This window comes from Anoplophora glabripennis, unplaced genomic scaffold (assembly GCF_000390285.2).
Source record: "Anoplophora glabripennis isolate ALB-LARVAE unplaced genomic scaffold, Agla_2.0 scaffold445, whole genome shotgun sequence".
Taxonomy (NCBI): domain Eukaryota; kingdom Metazoa; phylum Arthropoda; class Insecta; order Coleoptera; family Cerambycidae; genus Anoplophora; species Anoplophora glabripennis.
The window spans coordinates 209882-235924 of record NW_019416534.1 but is presented as its reverse complement, the minus strand read 5'-3'; the positions used below and the strand labels follow the sequence as shown (position 1 = coordinate 235924).

General features: G+C 33.8%; 1 protein-coding gene across 2 annotated transcripts in view; it reads right to left on the bottom strand.

Annotated features, from left to right (window-relative positions):
* Window positions 1-26043, bottom strand: part of LOC108909299 (sodium channel protein 60E) — a 198581-nt gene that overhangs the window by 158701 nt on the left and 13837 nt on the right. The gene's annotated exons all lie outside the window — the stretch shown is intronic.

Here is a 26043-nt window from a genome sequence, read left to right as displayed (position 1 = left end):
TTTGAACAAGGGACCGAATTGGGTACAGGGCTGACAGAGGCGGACGAATTTTTATATGTGGTGCATGAAAATTTTCTCGAAGGTACCTATTTTGCGTTATTTAAAAAATAATAAAAATTCCACTCATATGCAGTATACGGTGGCCCAAAAAAACGATTTTTTTTCGTGACTTTTGTGAAATATGTTAGTTTAGAACCCCCTCAAAAAAAATTTGTTTAAGCTGTTTTTTTGAGGGGGCTCTTAAAACATGATAAACTATCATATTTTCACAAGGGACACGAAAAAAAAAAATTCGGTTTTTTTAGGCCACCCTACTATAGACCTTTTGAATTTTTTTTTTCATATTGCTGCATACTACGAACTAGCTTGGCGAGGAGGCGAGGCAACACATTGCAAAATATATTATTTTAAGGAAGAAAAATCTAATGGAGAGTTAATTGGCCGCATTGAACACAATACGGTGTTTTCAAAAACATGTCAAGCTGGTTCAAAAAAGTGTTGCGATAGTAAATGGTTAATGAAAAATATACTGATATCTGTCCAGTAAGACTATTTTACAAAATTTTATCACACAGAACGGATTGTATTTTGTATTTCAACTGACAGATTTTTTCTAACTCCCAATCCTTTCTAGAAAAATTATAGGAACATCAAAAGGTTGGTACAAAAATATTCCTGTAGACGAAATCGACGAAATTCTTAGGTGGACAAAAGCTGAAATCAGCTGAAAAAATTGGGTTGGACACGAAAAATAAAAAAAATCTAATCATTCACGTTGCTGAAGTGTATCAAATTTAACTAAAGCAGGTGTTAATGAACAAGAATTAATTAGGATAACTGGGCATTCTTCAGCAAATTCTATAAAACCTTATTCACAACTAGACAAGGATCATCACTCAAATTTTGTAAAAAATCTTCGAAATAAACCTCATTCAACAGCTCATTCAAAATCAGCCTTGCAATCAGCATCCAGAAGAGAATCATTAATAGAATCAACGCCAATTTTAGTAATTATTTTGTTCACTTTAAAAAAATATTCTGTTTATTATTATTAATACGCGTTCATTGTCTTTTGTTTCTGTACTTTTAAATAAAGTTTTGATTAAATTTTAGTATTAGTCTATTCATGAAATTGTCTTACCAAATGCCATTTCAAATCTTGAGCCTGATATTTGTTTATGTTTTTTTCTGGTACCTACTTTCATAGGTAATTTCACCCCAGCTGTTCAACAAAATCACTCGAGCTACGGTCTCGTGATTTTGAATACTCGAAAACAAATTAAAAAATATCCGGGTAAATCTGTGCTGTTATGGTATATATTACCCCCGAAAATTTCGCACTTCTATTTTGTAGCCAATCAATTTATACCATGGGAACGAAATTTTAGAGATCGGGTTATGTTCAATGGGACATATTAAGTTTCCCAGATTATTGAGTACGAGTAGAAAATCCGTCTCCTCCTCTCTATGCTGTGATTTTTTTTACACGAGGGAAGTGGGTTTATCTTTTAGCTTTGCTATACCAAAATTATATCGATTTGATAAAAATTACTCAAAATTCTGTGCTAAATCCCGTTTACAACTTTAGAAACGAATATGTTATAAATTCTTCAACCACGTGTGTTTACTCAATGGGATGGGTTTAGAGATTGGTAATGGCGGGCATCACCGGAGTTCAAGAACTATCTATAATCTATACGTTCTCAATTGAGACAGTACCTATTGAATTAAACGATCAAAGTTACGTTTGTTTTCACGTTGAAAGAAAGGAAATAATATTGCAAAATGTAATATCTAATTTTTATATTGTTATATTTATAGTAAATTTGATATTTCAATATTTTTACAATAAACTCAGTTGTTGACGTCGTTCAAACATATTTTTTGGTCATTTTATTTGACAGTGGAGTGTGTTGATTCAACATATTCAAAATAATCTACTAAGGGAAATATGATACAAAGGGTAAATGTTGAATGTATCTAAAACGCCCCACTAACGTTGTATTTTTACATACAATTCGTTTCTGAGTTACAAGTTTTGATTTATGATAAATAAAATCTTAAATATTTTGGAAAGACAAAACATGTACATAATTTTTAGAATTGTACCAATTCAAAATGTATACATTTATTGAAGTAAAAATTGTAACGTTAGTGGCTGGTTTAAATCAATCTAAATATTCTAAATACGTCAACCGTAAAATCATAGTAGTGGGAAAGAGATAGCACAGCAAATAAAACAATATGTTGTGGTTTTAGAGTGACATTGAGAAATGTTGTTTCAAGATCCTGTGTTCAGTGGTGGTAGGTAGTAACCTCTTTCATACTAATCATTCGTCATTAATTCTAATTTTCTAACCATGCCATCTAGGGGGCAGTTTCTCTGATGTGTGTGTGGTTAGGAATATCGCTCGTCCAGGATCTGCTGGAGCTATATTTTTGATAACTTACATTTAATTTACCACGAACAAGTTGTAAAATACGCTAATCAACCTTTTAGAAAGACGTGATTGCTAAACTTTCTTCCCTAAGCTAAGTTAACGACAGCATCGGTCAGTATCCGTGGACTAAGCACGGTAATGGTGTCAGCATTCGCTCGAAAGTCACGCAAAAAATATATTTTCCCTAATTACTCACTTCCACCAGGAGTGGGCTTCAAAGTATACTCATTAGTGAAGGTAGCTTGTTTTTGTACTTCCTGTTTCCTTCGATGAAAATCATTTTAGAACACAGCAAATATATTTTAGGCGAACGAGCTTTATGGTAGCTAAATGAGGATGGAAACTGTATTTTTTTCAATTAGTCCCAGTCAGTAGTGCAATAATTTTTAATACACCATTTCGAGAATAGAAGAAATGCCACTAATGCTACAAGAACAATATGGCTCGAAGATTAAAATGCTGCACCAGACTGTTCCACTTCTGTTCGAATCCCACGATCCTAGTAATTATACGTAATTTTTCTTTTTCCTTTGATTCAGTATACCCGACATTTTCACACGATAAAGACCTGAAAAGGATTGCAATGAGTATTCGCTCTATTCAGAGTTCACCCGATGATTTAAAGATTTTCACGATTTGAAAGGAAAGTCGGGGCGTTAATTGATTGAGGCCATGAATCTCGTTTTATTTCGGCATATATAACGGTCACGAAAGCCGCAGTACTGAAAAATCTGCCTGAAATCTGTATCACTCTCTCAACACCAACAAAATAATAACTCACTGTTAAATACCGCTTTATGTATTATCTATTGTATTGTTTTGGTCAACAATTGATAAGAGCTATATTGCCACATCGAACAAAATTTATATATGGATTACAGTGTCAAATAATGGTCAACCCAGACCTCCTAGATCTCCAGATCTCAACCCCACAGATTTTTTTGCTTGGAGCGTCTTAGAACATTAATTTACATAAGTTCCAAAAGAAATGTAAAATTAAAAGAGTTAAATACACAAGTCCAGAATAAAGTAAGTACATTAATACAAAGGAGTAAGTAAAAATATATAGGTTCAAAAAAAATACTGTTAAATATTAAAGGGGGGGGGGGGTCAATTAAGCCGGTTTTCGGCACCCTTAATTTTTGACCAAAAAAAGAAGTATTTTTTTTATTATTTATATCCAATAACTTATCGATCCACTCCAAACGGGACCTCCCCCCTCCTTCCTAGTCAGGATCAAGGTCAGTTAGAGGTCAGATTGAGAAAAAGTGAATTAAATCAACGGACTCAAGTCTAATAAAAAATGGCTGTCTATTTATTTCCTATGCTTTGAGAATTTCCTTATAAATTTTTTGAACTTGCACTATCCTCCTCAGCGCAGATATCTCCAAGAATTATGGCTTCCCTTTACAGCGACGATCGATTTCGATAGTTCCATGTACATATTTAATACCGAACCGAAGAAATATGGGACATAAAGTGGCTGTCAAACTTACAGGAGAGAAAAAAGATATTTATGGTGTGCCCGGAGACGTGTTGCCTCAATAAATCATTGGGTCGTAAGGCACATATTTATTTTCTTGTGGTACTAGTCGTAAATCTACGGAACGGTACTTCAGCATTTTCAATTTCAATAAATTGCCCCTAATAAGACAACGAAAGATTGAGGCCGGAGATTGCCGGAAGAGGCAGAAGGCATATCTGCCTTAAAGTACTAAATACTGTCTGTAATATTTCTACCACAAATTTTTAGCTATCAGAATTAAGAATGTTTTCTTCCCCATACGAGTCATCAGCATCTTGAAACAACACATTATCGAATTTCTGAAAGATAAGATAAGACCATACGATGAAAAAGAAAGCTGAAACAAATATTCTTTACAAACGAACACCTTAATCATTTTCAATAAAATTACCGCCCCTCTTGTGTCAAAACTAACATGCTTGACGCCATTATATCCCGGTTATTTTTAGTAAACATATTGTTTAATTGACCCAATATATTTCCAAAACAAAAAAGTAATCCATCCGCTGACAGGTACATAAAGTTTATCGATTCTGCCGGTAATTCGAGTTCCAGGTATAATTACCGGGAAGCTTGCTTGAAGACTGGAAGCAAATTAGATTATTGCGCTTACTGAAATTTCATCACATTTCGCATCGTGCTAATGTCGATCTCCTCGGTAAATATCAGAGTATGTGCGCTGGGTAAAGTACAATCGACTAGGTCTCGTACGAATTTGCAGTTGATGGGACATAACCGATTCTACACTGGTAAACATAATATGGAACATAAGATTTGTTACATATTATAGTCCAAGCTTTATAGAGAAGTGTTTACAGAAATTATTACATGGAAAAAATATGACCCTATAGGAAATTTTTTAAATTGAGTTTCTTGTTCTTTAAATTCGATCCAAAATGGCAAACAAGGCCAAAAAAAATCGAAGTTGCAAAAAACGGTTTTTCTAACATAACTAAACAAATATAATTTCGATCGAAAAATCTTAAATAAGAAAGTTGTAGGTTTAAAAAAGATATATCTACTGATTCTTTGTAAGTATCGATTGCTTTGTTACTTTTCAAGATATATCGACAAACTGTTAAAAATCTTCTTTTTTTTTTGTCTTCTGCTATAACTCCTTTACTTTTATGTTTCCATACTTGTTATTTACTGTAAGCATTGCCCGCGGCAAGCCAAAAAACCAAACCAAAAATTCTAAAATGTTAATTATTTTTCGGGATATATCGATATTTTGAAAAAAAGGCGTTCTCGAAAATTGGCTAGATCTTTTCAGTTGACGGGCCTAAAGTAATGATTTTCGGTTTATTTTCTTCGTAAAGAGGTGTATTACCATGCTATTAACAAAAAATTACGAATTTTAAGGATCAAAAAGTGATTTTGAAAAAATTGCACTTTTTTGAGCAAGGTTTTTTTCAAATAACTATTTCAATTTTTATTTTATGAAAATGACGTATTTAAAAAAATGCTTTTCTGGGTCCGAGATAACTTTTTTAATTAAAAAAAAACTAGAGGACGCAATCAACATTTTACAGCACATGTTCCCCATTTTGGATCGAGTTTAAACAAGAAGAAACTCAATTTAAAATTTAATTTCCTATACGGACTTATTTTTTTCCAAATAATAATTTCTGCAAATTTAACATTATGCGGCGGATAGCACTAGGTACTATGCTGTCTTCAGCAATACGCGTTTCAGTTGGTATCTGGAATTGGACCGTGTCTGAGTGTTTTTTGCGTACCACTACTTTCCTTTTCGAAAATTGGATTCGAAGGTGTCGCGCATGCATCGAAAATGGTGTTGGACATTTTGAGCATATGTTATAGTTTGTTTTGTACTTGTGCGTTTACAAATTGCTAATTTTGCTTTTTGGTAAGTACCTAAATTGTTTTTAATACGTATGATTATTTGGACGACGTGAATCTTTGGGTACTTTAATTCCATATTTTTCAAATTCATAATTTGATTAAAAGTTAAGTTCTTGTTTTAAGAGATCCATAATTACTAAAATTCGAGCAAAAATTTAAGCACAACACTATCTTCGTACTACAAAATCGGTACATTTTGTTTTATTTATTTAAGAACTGGAAAATAATTGTCTTGAAATTTACTAAATGTTTCACAATAATAGTTCTTTACATTTTTGTTATTCCGTAGCACAAGTCTGTCGCGTGCATACGTGGTGTGTATCAGCTGTGTAAGATTAGGTTAAGCGTTGTTGTCACGTTGTGGAAACTCCCCAATATTAATACTCGCTGTATTTTAAAAACTGTTAATCTTACACCCCTGTAATATACAACTTTTTTGTTCATTTATGATTACTCTATCTCATGCTGAAATAATGGCAGTCAAATTTATATTAATAAAAGTGTGAATTTACTCTGACCTGACTTGGTTCGACCAATCAGATTAATCATGTGGTCACCTGGAATAGTGTTACAGTGTATATGTATAGAGAACTCTGCCAACGGTCTCCTTTGGTCAGAAATAAATAAATAAATTAATAAATAAACAAACCAGCAAACAAACAAACAAACAAACAAGTAAACAAACAAACAAACAAGTAAACAAGCAAACAAACACCTTTTCCTGCAATTCACTCAAAATGTAAATTTCCAAAACTATATATGTGTATTTAGACTAGATCATAATAGTGTGTAATTTTAAATAAAATTTTTGTGAGTGTATAAGTAACATTATTTATAAAACACATAAACTGGGAAATAAACGCAGAAGGTCGCTTAGCAAGTTGGTGGAAGTTTGAAATGTGTATCTAAATAAACCACACCATGTTTCTCTAGAGATTCTCTTCATTTGGTACATATCCAGAAATCTAGGGCAGCTCTAAATTGGGTGCAGATCTCGTGCCCGAGGAGAGTTTTAGTAAAAAATATAACATGATGGATGTGTAGGCAGCATAATGACAAGCTCGTCCTCGGTCGCTGTGGACTCTTTTATGTCTGGGAATGATATGGTCCGCAGGAAGAGCATCATTTCCTGCGAGATGCACAAAAGGGGACGGATTTTTTTATCCTTTCACGAGTTTCTTTTAATTTAAAAAAGGGTTCTTCGAGGAGACACCGAGATAGAATGAGGCTTATTTTAAAAGTAACCAAATGCATTCCGACTGTTGCAGGATAATTTTATAATGTTTAATAATGCCCAAATTATATATTTATATAATGTTTAAAAGAAGAATACTTGAAAAAGCAATATGTTAATTAGTTTATCGCGGTTACAAATATCTTAGGCGCTATTAGGGAAATTTAATATAAAAAAAACTATCGAAGAATAAGTAAAAATAATGCCAATATGGCATAGTGATGGGAATTAGTATGTTGGAAACCGGTATATGTCTGGTAGTTTTACTGACGAATGATTTTAGCTGTTTACTAGATATTGGTGGTGTAATTCAATGGTGGTCGGGCCATTCGTCTACAGGGTGGTTGTTTGCACTGTAGTTTTCATTAAAATTAGACACTCTTTTCGAAAGATTCTTAGCTGAACAATATAACATAACAGTTCCTTTTTTATTAATCAATATTTCGACTTAACTGTTAAAGGTGTTTCAATATCTCATGAGCCGCGAAATAATAAGCACATTGTGAAAACATTGACTCAGAACTAGACCATGTGCATCATTACAAGTAGAAAAATGAACTAAGGCGCTCGGGCACCAATAAAGTCAACTGGCGAACGTTCGTTATATATATTTTTATTGTTTAAATTAAAATAATAAAGAATAGGGCATTTTAATATGATATTAGTAATCGGATCAAAGGCTTGTTTATGCTACGAGAGCTCGAGAGAGACTGTGAATAATAGGTGTAATGTTTTTAGGATGTAGAATAATTTAGGCGACGGTCGGAATTACGTTTCTGCGCATATGAAGTTCAAAGCTCATAAGATTTTGAAACACCTCTAACAATGGTTCCAAAATTAATATATGAAACATAGTTTTAAATCAATTCCTTAAGAATAATTAGACAGGTATGTAAATTTTATAGTTCTTACAGAGTGCAAGTGTAAATTGCAAGGTCGAATAAAATCTAATAGACCAGGCGGGATCTATTTCAAAACACCCATATATGGATGTTTTTGTATAGTATTGCTATTTTTTGCTTTAATGGTTCCAAAATGATATAACAAAACATAATTTCACTATGCACGCGCTTCACAACGTATGCCAAACTTATTATTAAACAAATAGTGAAAAAATTGGAAAAAATTTTTCAACACAAAAACATTTTAGAGAAATTGAAGAGGAAAAAAAGATTCGTAATTAAATTTTATACATGAAATACTTATTTTCAAATAAAAAAATACAACATAATTATTGCAAATATATATAGCAAAAACAACAAAAAAAAGTGAAAAAATTGCAATGTTTTGCGATTTTTTTTAAAGTACTTCATACTTGGCCAAAAAATATTTTTGATATAATAAAACATCAAACCAATTTTAGTTAAAATCTGTCCTATAGTTTTCGACTAATAATTTTGTAATCCAGATTTTTGAAAAAAAATTGATATTTTTGCAAATTTAACTGAGCCTAAATTAAGACTTCTAAATACTTGAAAATTTTATCACATAAAAAAGGGCACTCAAACTTTAAAATGCGTCCAGAATAATTGAAATTGGCAGCAGATAATAATTGACTTTATACCAAAAATGCAGCTTTTTACCAACATACAATAACTGCCAAATTTTAAGAACCTAACATTGACTGTTTCAAATTTATTTCAAATATTAATATGTTTTTTAAAATTTTCAACACCCTGTATCTCGCAATCTAAGAGTTTCAGGTCACATGTTTATAGGAACTTTTTTTCTTTAAATACTATAAGAAATTGTCCTGAAGTTACGGACCGTACTTAGGAAACACCCTGTATAAGCAAGAAAAATTAAATAACTTTCAATCTTACTTTTTTATATCTCGAACAAAAACGGGGAACATATTTCACATAGCCCACCCTATATCTGTCTCATTTAAAGCCATTGGGTTCCTGGAAAATTCCGATTTTTCTCCCGCCGCATGTCTCAAGCATTACACCAAATCCGCTTCAGAACGCCATTGGCGGCTAAATGTATCGATCACCAAATCCGGTATGCAAATTTTAACGGGACCCGTTTTCCACTCCACTTTTCATGTTAGCCGACCATTCATCAAAACACCGGCCGGCAAACTTTTCTGCGTTCCACCCTACCTATTCGCCGTGATAAAGCATATTCAGTCCATCAAAAGTTTGGCCATTTTGGCCGGTTCAGCTAAGAGGAGTTAATTTAGTTATCGCGCCCGCTATTTTTATCCACCCTTTCGCTTAAAAGGCGATTTTAGCCCGGTAGGGGTCGTAAAATGTTTATGGGGGTGGGTTCGCTAACTGGTATCGCGATTTGTCTCTGCTGTCGAGGTAATGCGTCTGTTAACACGACCTCCGAAAAAGATATACTTGTAATGAGCTCTTTCCTCGATCATCCTTGATGAAAGGTAATAAACAGGGATTATTCAAAAGTGTGTTGAATTTCCTTAAAAAAATGTTGACAGACCTACAATACATGTACTAGTGTTCTCTGTCAATATTTTTCGATATACTTCTCAGTTTTGTTAATTTTTACAAGTTTGCCAAGTCAAGTGTCAACAAAATTATTTAGAATAACACAAATACAAACAAATTTAGACTGACAATCTTAATTAAAAAAGAAATGCAAGTACCAGTTGTGATAACGAAATAAGATTGATTTTTCGAAAGTCAACTTAATTGAAGTGTATGATATAGTAACGCGTATTTTTTATTTGTCTGATTTTTTCAGCGCGTGACATTTTTGGTTAGAAAAAATAACTAATGTAACACAAAAAAACGCTCGTGTGCAAAGAGTCGTTTTCAAACCTTGTTTTAATATACTATAAAAGTTCTGTGTAATATCAGTAACACGGCATGATATATCTCCCGACGAATAAATATCACAGTAAAGTAAGCGTCCCACAACAAGTCTTCTATTAAAAAATAACGTATATACAGGGTGTTAATGAACTTCTATGAAAAATTTAAAGGGGTGAAAAAGGAGCAAAAATTGAGTTAATTGATGTCACAAACTTGTATCGGAAGTTTAAGGTCATAGAGAAAAAAGCTAATAAAAAATGTGTTTTTAACTGTTTTGGAACTGCTGAAATACATGTATTTTATCGCGGCGAGTACTTACAAAAAATTCTGTAACACTTTTCACGAGTTTGTAGGTTTCTTATGAAGCCGGACTGTATTCGAAAGTCAGTTTGTAATACATTGTTGTAGTGATTGCTGTGCTGTTTTTCGAAAGTACATTTAATAGCTGTATTTCCAAGTTTTCTTTTGAAAATGGCGCATTTATTTAGCAATCGCGTATATTATGATATGCTCATAATTTATGGTGAAGTAAACGATAATGCCCACAGAGTTTGTCAAGTGTACCGTGCAAGATATCCTGAACAGCGTGCCACCGCACCAGAATTATCGCATAGCAAGTAAATATTTCGAATGCTGTTGTGTGGCGGACAATACGAGAAGCTTGCGGTACCTTTCAGCAACAGTTTTCAGTTAGCACGTGGGCTAGTATCGTTAATGACACTTTAATAGGAACTTTTGAATTGCCTAGACGCTTAGACGGTGCTTCATATCTAGTTTTTTTTGCAAAATCGCTTGCCGGAGTTATTGGAAGACGTGCCATTAAACGGGACCTCATCCCGTTAGACTTCTTTTTGTGGGAATACGTGAAAAGTGTTGTGTATTCCACGGAAGTTCGTGACATCGACCAACTACGACATCGTATTGCCCAAGCTTGCAACACGATTCGAGAGGACGTGGCAATGTTGCAACGCGTGCGAGCGAATTGGATACGTCGCGCTGAAGCTTGTGTGCAAGCAAATGGTGGGTACATCGAACATCTTCTATGAAAATCAGCAGTTCTCAAAAGGTGGCTCCTTGCAATGTTCAGGTAAGTCAGATTTTAAAATTACGTTTTAGTCAACACAAATCCGTGTATTTACTTCATTTTGACATAACCGACATGTGGCAAAATACCCTGTGTATTTTACATTTGGTTTTTTATCACTAGTTTTTTCTTCAAAAAGAGCTACCAATTACATGTCTCTCAGAATAAACTGTACCTATGTTTAAAATATACGAATACATTTAATATTTACTTCTATTTTTTCCCTTGTAACAATGTACCGTAACATGAGTACGTAGTTTACTTCCTCAGATTTTCCCAGAACATCGGAGACAAATTGCCTTAAGTGAAAATTTCAATCGAAACGTGTCTGTTTATCGTCTGAAAGGGCCTAAGTAGGTCACACAACAGCCACAGCGTCACGGGAGATAGCAAGTGTCCAATAAAAAGAAAAAAGTAGAGAGTTCCAACAAACGATTTGATCTGATCATTTCTATTTATCGGTTTTACTGCCTTTCGCCTATTCTTGTTTCTTAGCAACTACCTTTATTGCCAAAAAATACTATTCTCACGATGTATTTACTATATTACATATTTTAAGAACATTTTTGTGATAAATGGTAGGTTATTTATTATCCAGTTGTGTATAGAGTTAAGGTAAAGCGTAGGTGGCTCTGTAAGGAAATTAATTTATTTCGACAGACGAGATTTACATAGCCACCTACCTGATCCACGCGGTTATAAATGAATTCGTCTCATCTCTATTCTTTGCTGCACTTTTCCTAAAAAATTAATACATCGTAATGTTTCCGATGTTCCCACTCATTTTGTGGTCGTAGTAGTTTGTCTGCAATATTCATTTCAATATAACTAACCGTTAATAATTTTAGCTTAAAAGTTTAAATACCGCTGTTCCACTGAGAATAAAAACAGAAGACGACATTGTAAAGGCTTTTACAAAGGGGTAGCTTACCTTTTATTAAAAGGTAACAGTAATTGCCGTAGGTTATGCTGAGGAAAAGTTTGATCAGAACTAGGTAGGTGTAGGTGGTTATTTTGGACAAAGAAAAGTATCAACTTAATTATTTATTGGTGACAAACCTCGGATTCGGATTCAGCACCCCAAAATACATATAGAACCGGTGAGAAAAGAACTTTTACATTTTTTCCTGGAAACGGCGTTTCTGAACCTTGAATGACTGAACTACTAGGTATATGATCTCCTTTCATTTCAGGACACATATCCAATCTTCGTCTTACTTCTTTGTGGGCTGCGTTTATCATCATTTCGCCTTTTAACTCACTACAAGCGTTTGTGATTTTTTCTTTCAAATGATTAATATCTCGAGAAGGTGTTTTGTAAACCTTATTAGAAAAAAGAGAGCTTTTTAACAGGAAAAAAAAAATGGGTATGTATACTTTCGACTGAAAATGGAGCTTACCTCATCCCATTTAACATCACCTGTCCCAAGTTTCCTCATAGTAGGACCATACTATCGAGTTCGAGGCACCCTGTACTGTAATTCAATTGAGTTTTTATTGCTTGTAGATGTGCTGGCGATGATTTAATAAATATATTACTCCATGTAATGGTTATTGTTGAGTTAGTTAATATCTAAATTGATTCGTTTGGAAGAGGCTTTACTCTCTATCTATATTTCGACGAGCCGAGGAATTAAGAATATCTGCGCCCCACTTGGGTATTTCGCGTTGGATAAATTGGATTTGTGCGAGACAAAATACAATTTTTTTTCCACCGTCTCAGGCTCCTCTCGTGGGAAATGATCGGTTATTAAAATTCGTTAAAATAATTGACTTTCGCATTTTGCGGCAGACCCCTGCTTCTCTTCCCTCGCCAAACCGGAGAAAATAACTTTTCCCATTAAAGAAACGTTTTCGAGAAAGAAGTTCCGTGATAAAGGAAACATGGGGAGTATCAAACGATGAAGTAACAATAAAAAGTATCGTCCAATGTTTGTATTTCATTCCTTTAGGAGTAATATTGGTTCTTATTTTTTATAGGGATAGTTTCATTTGAAATAAAGTTTGGTAACGTTTGAGGTTCTTGCACTAAAAAGGGCAGGAGCCCCATCATGCACAAAACAAAGCCAATACACACACATGCTTACTTTTGACGTATATAGTTTTTTTACTCTCCCTACCGGTCCTGCTAAAAATAGCATTACCAAAAATGCTGGATGCCCCTTCAATTAAACATTAGCGAGCTTCTACCAATCAATTGCTATCGGCGTTCATTCAATAATGAAAACAAATCCAGTCAGAATCAATTTGTCATTGGGGGTTCTCTGCGGTAAATAGTAGGTGCGGCTGCTCTAAACCCACTTCATTTTGATACACATTACCCGCGTCCTGCGTAGGCACAATGATGTATGGTGGCGTTGTTTTAAAAGTTATCGTCATGGCGACACATTGGTAATAATATTGGATTTATTGTCAGTGTCGAACGTTCAGAATTTACATTGCAGGGGTTGACGTCGGACGTTTTTAATGGGTCTAGCAAATTCCGATTTGGTAAAACAAAATTCTATTCAATTTTAGCCGTTGTTTTGATAAAATTATTTTCAATAAATTCGAAAGCATGTTGAAAATAACTTTATCGGGTTTTTGTTACTGTCAGTTCAGCTACATTTTTATACGCTCTTTATTATTTCACTGATATAATTGTGAAGAGTGATTTGCGGATTAACAGACTCCTAATAGTTAGATTAGGTTTTATTTTTTGACATTTCTTAATCAATTCATTTTGACATTATTCGAAATCTTGCAAAGTTGCCTTGGTTGTTTGAATTTTGTCGCTTCTAAGGTGTTTATAAACAAAGTTACATACAAGTTGCTTTGCTGGTTTTGAATTGTTATTTCTAAATTAGTGATTTTCAAAGAGAAAGTGCAGCAAATGCTGCCTGCGAATTTTAATTGCCCGAGAAATCGAAAGTGGGCTACGGACGAGCATATAGAAATTTCAAAGAATGGTGCCACTACACCATGGTGTTTCTGAAATGTCACTGCTAGCATATTTCGTGGAGAAGAAGACTCAATGATTAAGTCAACTATTTTCATAGAGGAGAACGTGGATATATCAAAATACCCCAAGCTGTGAGCATTTTTGAAACGTAAAAATGACGGCTATACACCTAAATAGTCAAACTTTTTTACAAGAGAACAAGTCAACGATTTTCTCGTTCAGGCACCCGTAAACACATATTTACTAATGAAGGTAGTGACGGTCTTAGGCATTGCAGGAGCATGCCGTTCTGATGAGTTTTCCCCTAGAGAGGTAAGTTACTTCCACTTCTATGGTAAAATCCACTTACCTCCTTAAAAACAATGCACTATTTACTATAGTGGGAGCAGATAAATATGGATCGTTGCGAAAAAATGGACAACAACGGAAAAAGAAACTTTAAAACTGTGATAGGTTGCAGAAAATTGAATGAAAAACTGTTCCAGATAAATTGTCTACACCCAACGAAGTCAATATTAAATTTAGGTAATGGATCATCAAATAGAAATGGATCCCAAAGATATTGAGAAAACAGCATTTTTAACAGGTCAGGAACATTACGAGTTCTCCAGAATGCCCTTTGACACTCCAACAACCATGAAGTTTACACAATATACAATTTTAGATGAATGATGTATTAATACTTATACTTCGTTGTAAGAAATTTATTGAGAAATAGTGGTTGCTTTGTCGGTTTATCACTGTAATATTAAAATATCACTACTACTAAAGAAGATTTACCATAAAACTGCTATTGATCATCTAATACCCTTCTGATTCTTCAAATTCAACGTTAGTTATATGGTACAGATGATAATGTGTAACTTTGTAAGTACATGTACTGTCGTTAGCACATATTAGAATCAAATTTTGATAAATTTCATGAAGGCAAAAAGTTTGTACATATAGTGGATATCATCAAATATGTATCAAATATACTGAGGAAACAGCACTCTTAACAGATAACGCGCATTATGAATTCCCAAAAATGCCGTTTGGTCTCAAAAACGTTCTTTTGACGCTCCTGAAATCTCGAATACTAACAGGTTTACACAATAGTTGTCTATTTTATTCTACAAAGCCTACTTGATTCTTGGTCTGGAATTGCAAAACACCACCGCCAACTTCGTGCAGTGGCAGCGCATATCATTTGTTTCATTGCAGCGTTCTCTAGACATTTCCCGATGGTCTTTTTTCGCTACGGGAAACTTTTCATATAATAAAATGTCTGCCGTCTGTTTCGAGCCGAATTAAATTGTGTTGCAGTAGTCTTAACTTCGGGAAAACTAATTATTTACCATGCCAACCTGTCGCGTGCCCTTAAGTATACCCGTAAATTTAGCGGCAATAAATTCGCCATTAAGAAAAGTTTTTATGACATTTTACAATTTTAAACTTTCAGGTCGAGTTAAGGACAAAGTATAACCGGTTTGAATTAGGAGTTATTGCGGTGGTTTGTGCACTGCAGTCTGCAGCGGGGTAACATCCAGGATTAATTGGATTTTCTTCTAGTTGTTTGAAATTATGCTTTTATTAAACATAAATGAGGTCTCCGTATTATTTTTATTTTTTCTGCACAAATTTAAGTGTGTAAGTTATTTCTGGAATTGCTTCGAAGTCACGAATATTTCGAGATGTAAGTGAAATAAATTAAATTATTTCAATCGAAGTTGTCAGAAAAGTGTGAGCTTTCGAAAAATCTCTTAAATAGGAGCTGTGTTAAAAATGTTAATCAAGATCCTTTAAAAAAACAAATGACAGACCGCCACTGGGTCACAGCCTGCTATATTGGACTCGGAGCATATGGACCAGGAAAATAAGATGGGAAATGACCATTTGCGGCTTTTTGTTTCGGCAAGCTGAATTTATCACTATAGATATTAGATTATTATATTAGATTATTAGATTATTAGATATTACGTACAAATAACATATTAGTTTCCACAGTCACAAAATGGGGGGAAGATATTTTTTTACGCTCGAGGTCTAGTTTTGTAGGTATTTTGAAGACGAAAAAAAAAAAGGAAAATTACTGTTTTCTCGTGGAAATGAACGGAAAAAAGTTATAAGCGAAAAACGTGAATTTACGAAAAATTATACAATTAACCACCCCTATTTATGACTGTGGAAACTAATATGTTATTGTACATAATATTTAGGATCTATAGTGATAAATTCAGCTTGCCGAAACAAAAAATCGCGTCCAACTCTATATTTCCTGCACTAATAGCTGAGCCAACTCGTGTGTGTTTCATTTACACCCACCCCTCCCGCGGCGTGAAATTAAATTAGTAATTAAGACAGTTCTGGTATCAGGACGAGTACGACTACGGAATTCCAATTCCCCTCGTTGATTACGTCCCTAAATCACAAATATGCCGCGTTTCCCGCGCCGTTTACAGGTGGCAGATATGCAGTCCAGGAAGCGTCTCGGTCGACTCCCTTATTTACGACGCTGCCTCCGGAAGTTATGCAGATCACGGCAATTTAACCGAGTCTAAACAAAGCCCGAACTTTCCTCGGAACAAATTAAAAAGTATATTGCCGGACAAACATCTGCTTTACGTTCTGCAAGCAGGAACAGTCTGGAAAGCATTTTTAATTAATTTCTCCGGCAATTTGGGGGCTCCTTATGCTCGTGAAATATTTCCTTTTCGTTCTTTTAAATAACGGTAATTGCATGCATTTCTTTCCGTGACACAGGAGAGTATTAACTCGTCCCTTCTGTTAATTACGAATACCGGATGAAACAACGACGTTGTGAGGAGGGACAAGAAAAGCAAGAGTAACATTTTTCTCTTAAAACAATTTCCAGGGGCAATTTTTTAAAGAAATTGTAGTAATTTGTAAATACTGCGTTTTGCGTATACTTCTCTAAACGTTACCTTATTTTTTATACAAAAATGTGATAGTAAGATGACATTTGCAATGTTTAATTCACTGTGATTCATTTTCTGTCGTTTCTATTGCTTTCCGAACTTCGCTCTGTCCACCAAATTTTATCTTTTGGTTGTTTCTACTGTCAAGATTAAAAATTTTAACTAATACATAAATAATATATGTGATTATTCTGTTTCTTTATAATTTATTCCTGAAGTGCATATTTTAGGTATTAATCCTAGAACGCCATCTTACGTAAATTTTACGTACGATTTTATTTAAACTTGATATTACACATCTATAAGAGACTTGTTAGGTCTAAGGTGCCAGCAGTGCTTCCCCCAACATTAGTGCCTTTTAACCTCACTGCCATCATTAGAATCTTTGTTGTTGTTTGTGGGTGATAGCAAATAATTCACGTGTTCGCGCGTATATTTTACGTGTAGTTGGCATTTAACGTCAACCAACTTTACGTATTTTTGACGTATAGTTGGCAGTAAGGTAAGCATTACTGATGATGTGATATTTCCGTTTTTGATTATTTTTTCAATATTTTTATAGTAAGATGACTGCAAGAAGCATTTTAAATTCAAAAAGAATCCTTACGGATGAAGATTTAGAACAGATTCTCAACTCAAGTGGTTTTAGTGATATAAGTTACCTCGAAGACAATGATAAGTGGATGTTGATTATGACAGCGAGTATTGCTGATAAAAATTATGATCCAGACCCAATACATGAGGAGCAATATACCTAATGAAGAACTAAAAGAAGTTTGGGGCTACAATCAAAAGAAAAAACGAATCACATGTTCTAAAACACTGAAGGCTAGAAAAAAACCAAAAACTTGCGATAATGCAGAAGACTTATCCACCTCATATGATATAGATGATGTAGTTGGTTTACATTCAGTTTCACAATCTACGGCCCGCATTACTCAGGAAGTTACAAATTCAGAATACATGTGCAGAAACCATTTTTCCCGATATTCTCAGTAAATTATATGGCAAAGACGGCTGTGAATGTTTATATGTAACTGCACTGCAAAGTTCTTAAGTTCTATATTTTTCTAATGTCAGTTAATGCTTTGTAGAAATAAATAAATAATTTTAAAATTATAAGTACTAAAGTACTATCATTTGCTAACCGTCTTCCTAAATTTAAAAAATGTATATAACGCTATTTCAAACCTACGTAAAATTTACGCATGGTTGGTACAAACGTAGTACTTTCTGACGATGGCGTTCTAGGGTAAACGTGATGTAATCCAATACTGGTTGGGACATATAATCCATATAGACTAGGCGGTATCTGTTTTGGTTTGGGTGAATCGTATATCCACGGAGATTTTTGGCTTTTTAGCTTTCAAATATCACTAGAAATGAAAATTTTTTTATGCGCATAAAAAAAAACGTGAGCTTAACTTTTGGTGGCACAATATGTTGAAAAAATTCGAAAAATGTCATATATTTCTTCCTATTTAATTATGTAACTTTTCAAGAGTTGATTTTAGGCGAAAATGGAAGATGAAAAAAATGTTTGTAATTAAATTTTACAAAATATGACTAGTTACAAATCGAATGAATCATGATTATTATTGTTAAAATCGAAAAAATCGCCAAAAATGAGGTTAAAAAACATTACTTTTTAGGGAATTTTTTTGGAGTCTTTAAGTTGGGTATATACAAGTATATATACTTGGCTCAAGGAAAGTTCATGTTATGTAGAAGCATCACACCAAATTTCATCAAAATCGGTTCTATAGATTTTGCATAATAATTTTGCAAAAATTAATTTTGAAAAAAAATTTGCAAATTTTCAAAATTTTGCACAGCAAAAATCAAGGTCCTTAGATACTTGAAGATTTAATCACATATAGAAGGACATCAAGCTTTCAAACGTTTTTTGAAAAATTCGAATCCGTCAATTAGGAGTGCTCTGGCGCTTGTTTAAACATTGGTCGAATTTTTGTACTTATAAACAATTAGAATAACTATGAATATTCAAACAAATCAAATTTTTAAAGCAGGTTTTAAAAGTTATTGGAAATACTCTTCTTTAAAAAAAAACAGATCGATTGGTCAATTAGTTACGTAGTTATAGCCGATCAAAGTTAACCGTCATTTACACTAAATGTACTGGGACATCCGGGATAATTTTTCGAAAAATACCTTTAGTATTCCGAGTACTTACTAGGTCTACGTTTGCAATACATTTCTTCATTGACAAGTTATTTATGCAAGCGAGAAATTTAAGAAAATCGTACGGGTGGTGTGGTGGGGGAAGCAGAGAGCGTGGCCGCTTCGGCCTGCTCGAAATTGAATCGGCGAGTTCAAAACCGCGACGCTCTTAAAAATTTTTAATATCAGCTTCTAGAGGTCCGATTTTGATGATTTATCTTTATTATTATTTATCTTTAAACATCCTTTAATTATCAACTTTTATTGTATCAAAGGTAAGTACATAAACTTATAAACTCTTTATCAAAGATAAACAAATTTATTTAAATATTTTAAAATTGTTTAAACAATAATTTATTAATATTGTTATATATTATATATTATTATTAGTATTAATAAAATATGACAAAAATTAGTAATTAATTAATTAATAAACTAATTATTAATTTAATCATCATTTCTTTTGTGATTCAAGTATAACTCTAATATTATTTACTGTTTAAAATATAAGCAAATGAGAAATTAACTCATTATATTACAAAAATACAAAATTATAGTACACAAATTCGACCAATGTTTAAACAAGTGCCAGAGCTCTCCTAATAGACGGATTCGAATTTTTCAAAAAGCGTTTGAAAGCTTGAGAGCCCTTCTATATGTGATTAAATTTTCAAGCATCTAAGGGCCTTGGTTTTTGCTGTGCAAAATTTTGAAAATACGCAATTTTTCAAAATCTGGATTGCAAAATTATTATGCAAAATCTATACAACCGATTTTGATGAAATTTGGTGATGATTCTACATAACATGAAGTTTTCTTGAGCCAAGTATGAAGGTTCTATACCCAAAAAAATTCCCTAAAAAGTAATGTTTTTAACCCCATTTTTGGCGAATTTTTCGATTTTTACCAAAATGTCCGTAAAAACAAAAAAAAAACAAGAATCTTGAGCCAACGGAGTACCTTGTTGGGATCATTTTTTTTTTAATTGTGAGAGGCGAGGGGACTTACCGGAAATAAGCACCCCAAAGGGAATAAAAAAAACTACGTTCTTGTCATTAGTCCTGGGTAATGATAAAAGTAATTAATAATTATTTCGACCTTAAAATGACCTTGATATCGGATCTTGTTCTTGAGGTTAAGTTCATATTTTATTGTAAAACTTCCCGCTCTTCTAATTTCCGAGGTCAAAAAAGAGGGCCGATTTAAAATTTTGAAATTGATCTTCAAACTACCTTGCAGTCAAGGTCAAGGTCATTTTCAAGGTTATGTCAAGATAGCCCCCCTTTCACCCTACAACTTTTGTATGAAACATTTTTTAAAAAAGTGATCCCAACAAAGTACTTCGTGGTCTCGAGATTCTTGTTTTTTTTTTGTTTTTCATGGCCATTTTATGGCCAAAATATGGGTTAAATCGAAAAAATAATAAGAACAAAGAGTTTTTTCTTCATTTTTCAATCGAATCCGTGATAAGAAATGGGTGTTTCCATTAAAAAAATCATCTTCCGGTCTAAAAACATCTGTTCTGGTCCAAGGACCTTTCGATGACCGTCTCGTTGTCCTCCAATTTTTGTCTGAAACTTTTTTCGAAATAATCCAGTCCAACCGAGATATTATTTTGTCACAAGATAACTGCCGCACCCGGTACTATATGTATGTGGCATAAGAATTTAAGACATTTACGTTATTATAAAAATTATTAAGATTTTCAGTACTAGATATTTTTATTTTCTGTTTATGTTCAAAATTTGACTGTCAACGCCTGTTTCTTTCATAGTAATACAATTTGCGACCCCAAATTCTGAAAGAGTGAGAAATTTTATGTTCGGAGACGTGGTGTTTTCATTTTCAAGGTCATTTGAAGGTCAATTTCCAATCTCGACCTTCTCAGTTTGGTATCTCGTCAAGCTAGCAAGTTATCTCAAAAGTTGTTTCGGATATTAGAAGACCACCATCTGATGACCTTGGATTTAACTTTGAAGGTTATGTTAAAGGGTATTTCAAGGTCGACTCTTGTTTTTTAAGGTTATAGGTACCTCGGATGGTTGGATCATGATCCATGCCACAGATTCTCCTTTCGGAACAGTGGTACCATCTCCAGCGTATTTTGACGTAGCAGGATTTGAAATATACGTATTGTGAAACCAGTTATGAGAAGCTTATCGTTTCCATTTTTATTTTGAATACACGATCTCCTGGATACGAAAATCATCTCACTGTCTTCGCCGATTCTAGTGATTTTTATCAAAATGACCATCAAGATCAAATCTAGGTGGTGTAACCTTCAAATGAGCTTGAAAATAAAAAACTAACTCAACCACTCTCCGAACGTAGTCTCTTCTCACTCTTTCAGGATCCGGGGACAAAAAATAAGAGTTGAAATAATCTTGAAAATGAGCTAACTTCTTCAAACGAACATCGGATTCGGATTTAGCCCAAAAACGTTTGGATATGGGGCTCTAGCCCATCATATATAAAATTTTTTCGCTGTGGGGCTGTGTATAATTACCTTTTACATGTAAATATTAAAGATTATGTATTAAAATTGTGGAGGGTTTCAGCAGACCGAAAAAGATGCGCAGTCTGCTATGCTCTACTTACGATTTCCGCTCACCTGAATTTGCTGGTTTACATATTATATGGTAAGTATTCAAATATAAAGTGTATCCAGATGATAAAACATTGAATAAGGAAACCCTTCTTCCAAACGACACAACCGAAGCACCCACTTAGTACCTCTCACCTAAAATACCATGAATTTGCTCAGCGACATATATTTAATAAAACGTAGTAGGCTAAAACGTTGTCAGCGCCCCATTTATTACTTAATATGGCGTCTAGTGGTCTCCGTATATTTTCCCTGAGCAGTCCCGATAATGCTCTGCGCAAAGATTATCTTTAGGGCTGTGTAGTGTCTCTGGAGTTTAAATTAGAATGCGAATTATACCCGATCTTATCTCCAGGGGATTTTCGCTTAGCTGGTTAAATACACCAAAACTAAATTTGACTTTGTCGTATCTCTTGGACCATAACTTGGATCTACTCCGACCAGGACGGGACGAAGTAGGACAAAAAAATTCTTATCGCGAGTTGTGTCGTATTGCAGGAGTTACAGGGAGTTCTTCGCATGCTTTTATTGAAAATAGCCTTAGTTTGAATATTCGTTTCGGAGATACTACCTTTAAAGTAGAGTTACAATCTTTTCCGGAGACGGAAGGCTAGAGAGTCCTAATGCAATAATAATCACATAAAATCGAAGTCTAGTTTTATTTGTCGCAGACGTCCTTTGAAATGAATTATGCGGAGGTCTGGTTCGTCGATAATAAGAAATTGAATATGCCAGTCTAAAATCAATACGCCAATCTGTAAGGGTATCGGACAAGTAATAAATAAATATTCAAAGAGATAGTTGAAATGCTTAATGTGATCCTGTTAAAATGTTTCTAAATTATCTGGCACCAGAAATGTTTGTCGGGTCGATTAAATACAAACAAAAAACTAACCTGTAACGTAAACAGTTTCGTTTGCCAGAGACAACACAAAGATAGTCCAAAGTATGGCATAAGAATATAGTTGAAAAGTAAATAAATAATTAATCTATTACTGACAGTTTTGGTTTATTTTATTTAGAATAAGATGCATGAAAAGCTTATTGAAAGACCGTACCTTAATAAAAAAAGGAAATGCAGAAAAGCTTAAAGAAAAGTTAAAAAAGTATACAAAGGACTAGGCATTGTAGTTTCAAAAATTTTTAAGTTTTCTTAAGAGATTGGGACAACCTATTATGAACTTTAATCCAAAGTTGTCAAAATATTAGGTGGTACTGCTAAAACATTACCACAGAGTATATAATACTGGCAGAAATTATTTTTGGTAATTTTATTTGAAATAAAATTTCAAGTATACAGGGTGATTCACAACTTATCCAAAAAAATTTGGGAATAGAAGCATCATGAAAAATAGTCAATATCTTAAGAAATTTTTGTAAAATCCCGAGAAAAAAATTATTGAAGTTGTAATATTTACAACCCTTACATCGCTGGGCTACTGTAGTCTTTAGCGGCTCTTTCTATGTAGCCCTAGGTAATTGTGAATACTGAAATCCTTCGGAAATATATATTCAAGTTTCTGCTTCCAAAAAAAAGTTAAATTAATCCAAAATAGATGAAAGGCAAGAAAATTACAAGCAGTGGAGGCTAGCCTCCTCTGTTCAGTTATATAGCCGTGTTGCCTCTGAAAATCTGCTACTGCCAGTTGACATCACACATGGTATGATATGACGAGATGATAAACGGGTAAAAAGCAAACTGCTAAGTTCTAGAATTTACCCTTTGTCAAGAGAAATCGGTGTTGTTGTAAGACGACGATATCAGAAGGATTATCGCAACCTATAAGTATTAAATAAGAAAATGTTTGTAAGATTGGTTCGACATTTAAGAGATTAAGTGAGAGAAGATGGATCTTAATAAGATAAAGTCAGAGACTATTACAGACTTGTTGAGGAATGTTTGGACAATGAAGGAAATTTTGACCATATGCTATAGAAATCAGGTGAGTAAACAGATTATTTGTTAGTTTAAGTTTTCTGTTAGACGACTTGTTATTGTTTGTAGGTGATTGTTTAAAGTCCCACTAGCCTGTCCAGTGACTGGGTACGATAATTTGGAAAAAAATCTGTTTTTCTATTATCATCAGTTTGAGGAAACAAACTTATGATAATATGTTTTTCTAAATGTCAAAGGTAACCTCCCTATAAATACAGTACGCGCCTAAAGTATGGAATAAATTCAGTAAAAACGAAATAACTTTTTTTTGGGAAAAATTCTCGAACAAGTCGATTTATAATTAAAAAAAATACATATTTTAACATAAAAGGCGACTGTCAACCGTCATTTGTTTTCGAGTAATGACATCGACGTTTTTTTTTAAATAGCAACTCCCTATTTTTGTCTTGATTCTGAAAGAGCGTTTCATTGTCGATCCGACATTATTAAAATGTTGCCATCTAACATAGGACAGTTTTCGAGTAAATGACGATTGAATGTTAGAAAACCCAAATCAATTAAAATAAAGCAAAAACGTTATCAAATTTAGTTTTTCGAAATGACTGAAGTTTTTTTTGGATCACGTAGGTGTAAATCTTTACAAAATGTCACTGTCATACCAAATTTCTAAGTATTGTAAACGATATAAAAATTATTGTTGAATTTAAAGTATTATGGCACATTTAACTGTCACACAAAGAATTGAAATTTTAATTCTAATCGGATGCGGGGATAAGACTAGAACGCAGCAAGAAGTTTGCGATTTATTTCAGTCAGTAAGATAGAATCTAAATTTAGAGAAACTGGCAATGTTGTAGATATTCCAAAATCTGGACGTCCAAGCGTTAGTGAAGATCACAGGCAGAACATTTTGATAAATATGATAGATAATCCTCATAATATTTCACGATTGGTTGCATTAAACAATGAAATTAGTCAGACCACAGTGCTACGTATCATGAGGCAGGAAAAATATCATCCCTACAAAATTCAACTTATGCAGGAACTCAGTGAAGACGATCCCGACCGCCGCTTACACTTTTGTGGAATTATGATAGATTTATGTCAAGTGAATACAGATTTACACCGGCAAATACTTTTTTCAGGCGAGGCCACGTTTTGTCTCAATGGTACAGTGAACCGTCAAACTTGCAGGTATTGGAGTCGGGAAAATCCTCAATGGATGGCAGAGACACATACCCAACACCCACAGAAATTAAATGTGTGGGCTGGAATAGTTGACAACAGAATAGTAGGGCCTTTCTTCTTTGAAGGAACCCTTACAGGAGAAAGATATTTAGAGTTTTTACAAAATGACCTTGTTCCAGCGCTTGCAGTAATTTTTCCTAACGATAATGACCCTTATATTCCTGATGACACCATATGGTTTCAGCAAGACAACCACATAATTTAGAAGAACTCCAAAATTGTATATAGATGAAATACACAGAGTTACCTCAGAAATAATTCATAATGTGCAAGAAGAATTTCTACACAGACTTGCGTGTCGTCAAGAAGTCGGTGGGTGGCAATTCGAACAGTTAATTTAGGTAGAAAACTGAATGAATTGTATATGCTTGATATAGGAATTGTTAATTTTTTAACTTTCCTATGTAAGATGGCAACATTTTATTACAAAAAAAAATGTAGATGACGTCATTACTCGAAAACAAATGACGGTTGAACATCGCCTTTTATGTTAAAATATGTAGTAAATAATTAAAAATCGACCTGTTCGAGTATTTTTCCCAAAAAAAATTTGTTTCGATTTTACTGAATTTATTCCATACTTTATTCGCGTACTGTATATACCTTGTGTGTCAGACTGGTTGAGTTTAACAAAAATGAAAAACATTATAATAAGAATTTTTCCAAGTGTTCTTATTTAATTGATTTTGATGTTTCTTCCAATTTTTTTGCTTCGTAAAAAACAACTTGGAAAAAACGAATTCTTTAGAATTGTTTCTGTTTTTCTATTTGGAATTGTTGAATCTCCAGCGATAACTCATCAAGACCATCCGCGTAGAAGTTCCTATTTCCGTGGTTTCCAATTAGCAGAATTAAAGCCGCGGTAGTAATTTTTCCGCTGCATTCACGGACTGGCACACGAAATCACTGCGGGAAAGATCTATCCAGGGCTCATTCCGCGCGTTCTCTATCTGCCCCGCTGATTGCCGGTCATTTTTAAACTCCCATTTCCCCGTGCTCGCAAGTCGCTTCCTGCTCGTCTCGGTCGCGCATTATTATTTCAGGACTTTTCCTGTTGAAACGGAACGCTGATTTCGCAGGAGAGAATGACGGGTATTTTTAGTCGTATTTACAACTGAGGAATTTGAATGTCAGTGTTCATTGGCAATAATATTTGTGTATATAATACATTATAATTCTATTGCCCCGAAGTTTAAACAAAAGTACGAGTTTGTTGTGTTCGGTATCGATAGATTCTAAAGAAAATGAATGAGTGAATTGAAATGTATTTGCTTTAAACTCTCTATTTCCCAATGATTTTACAAAATCAAATAAAATTGTGGT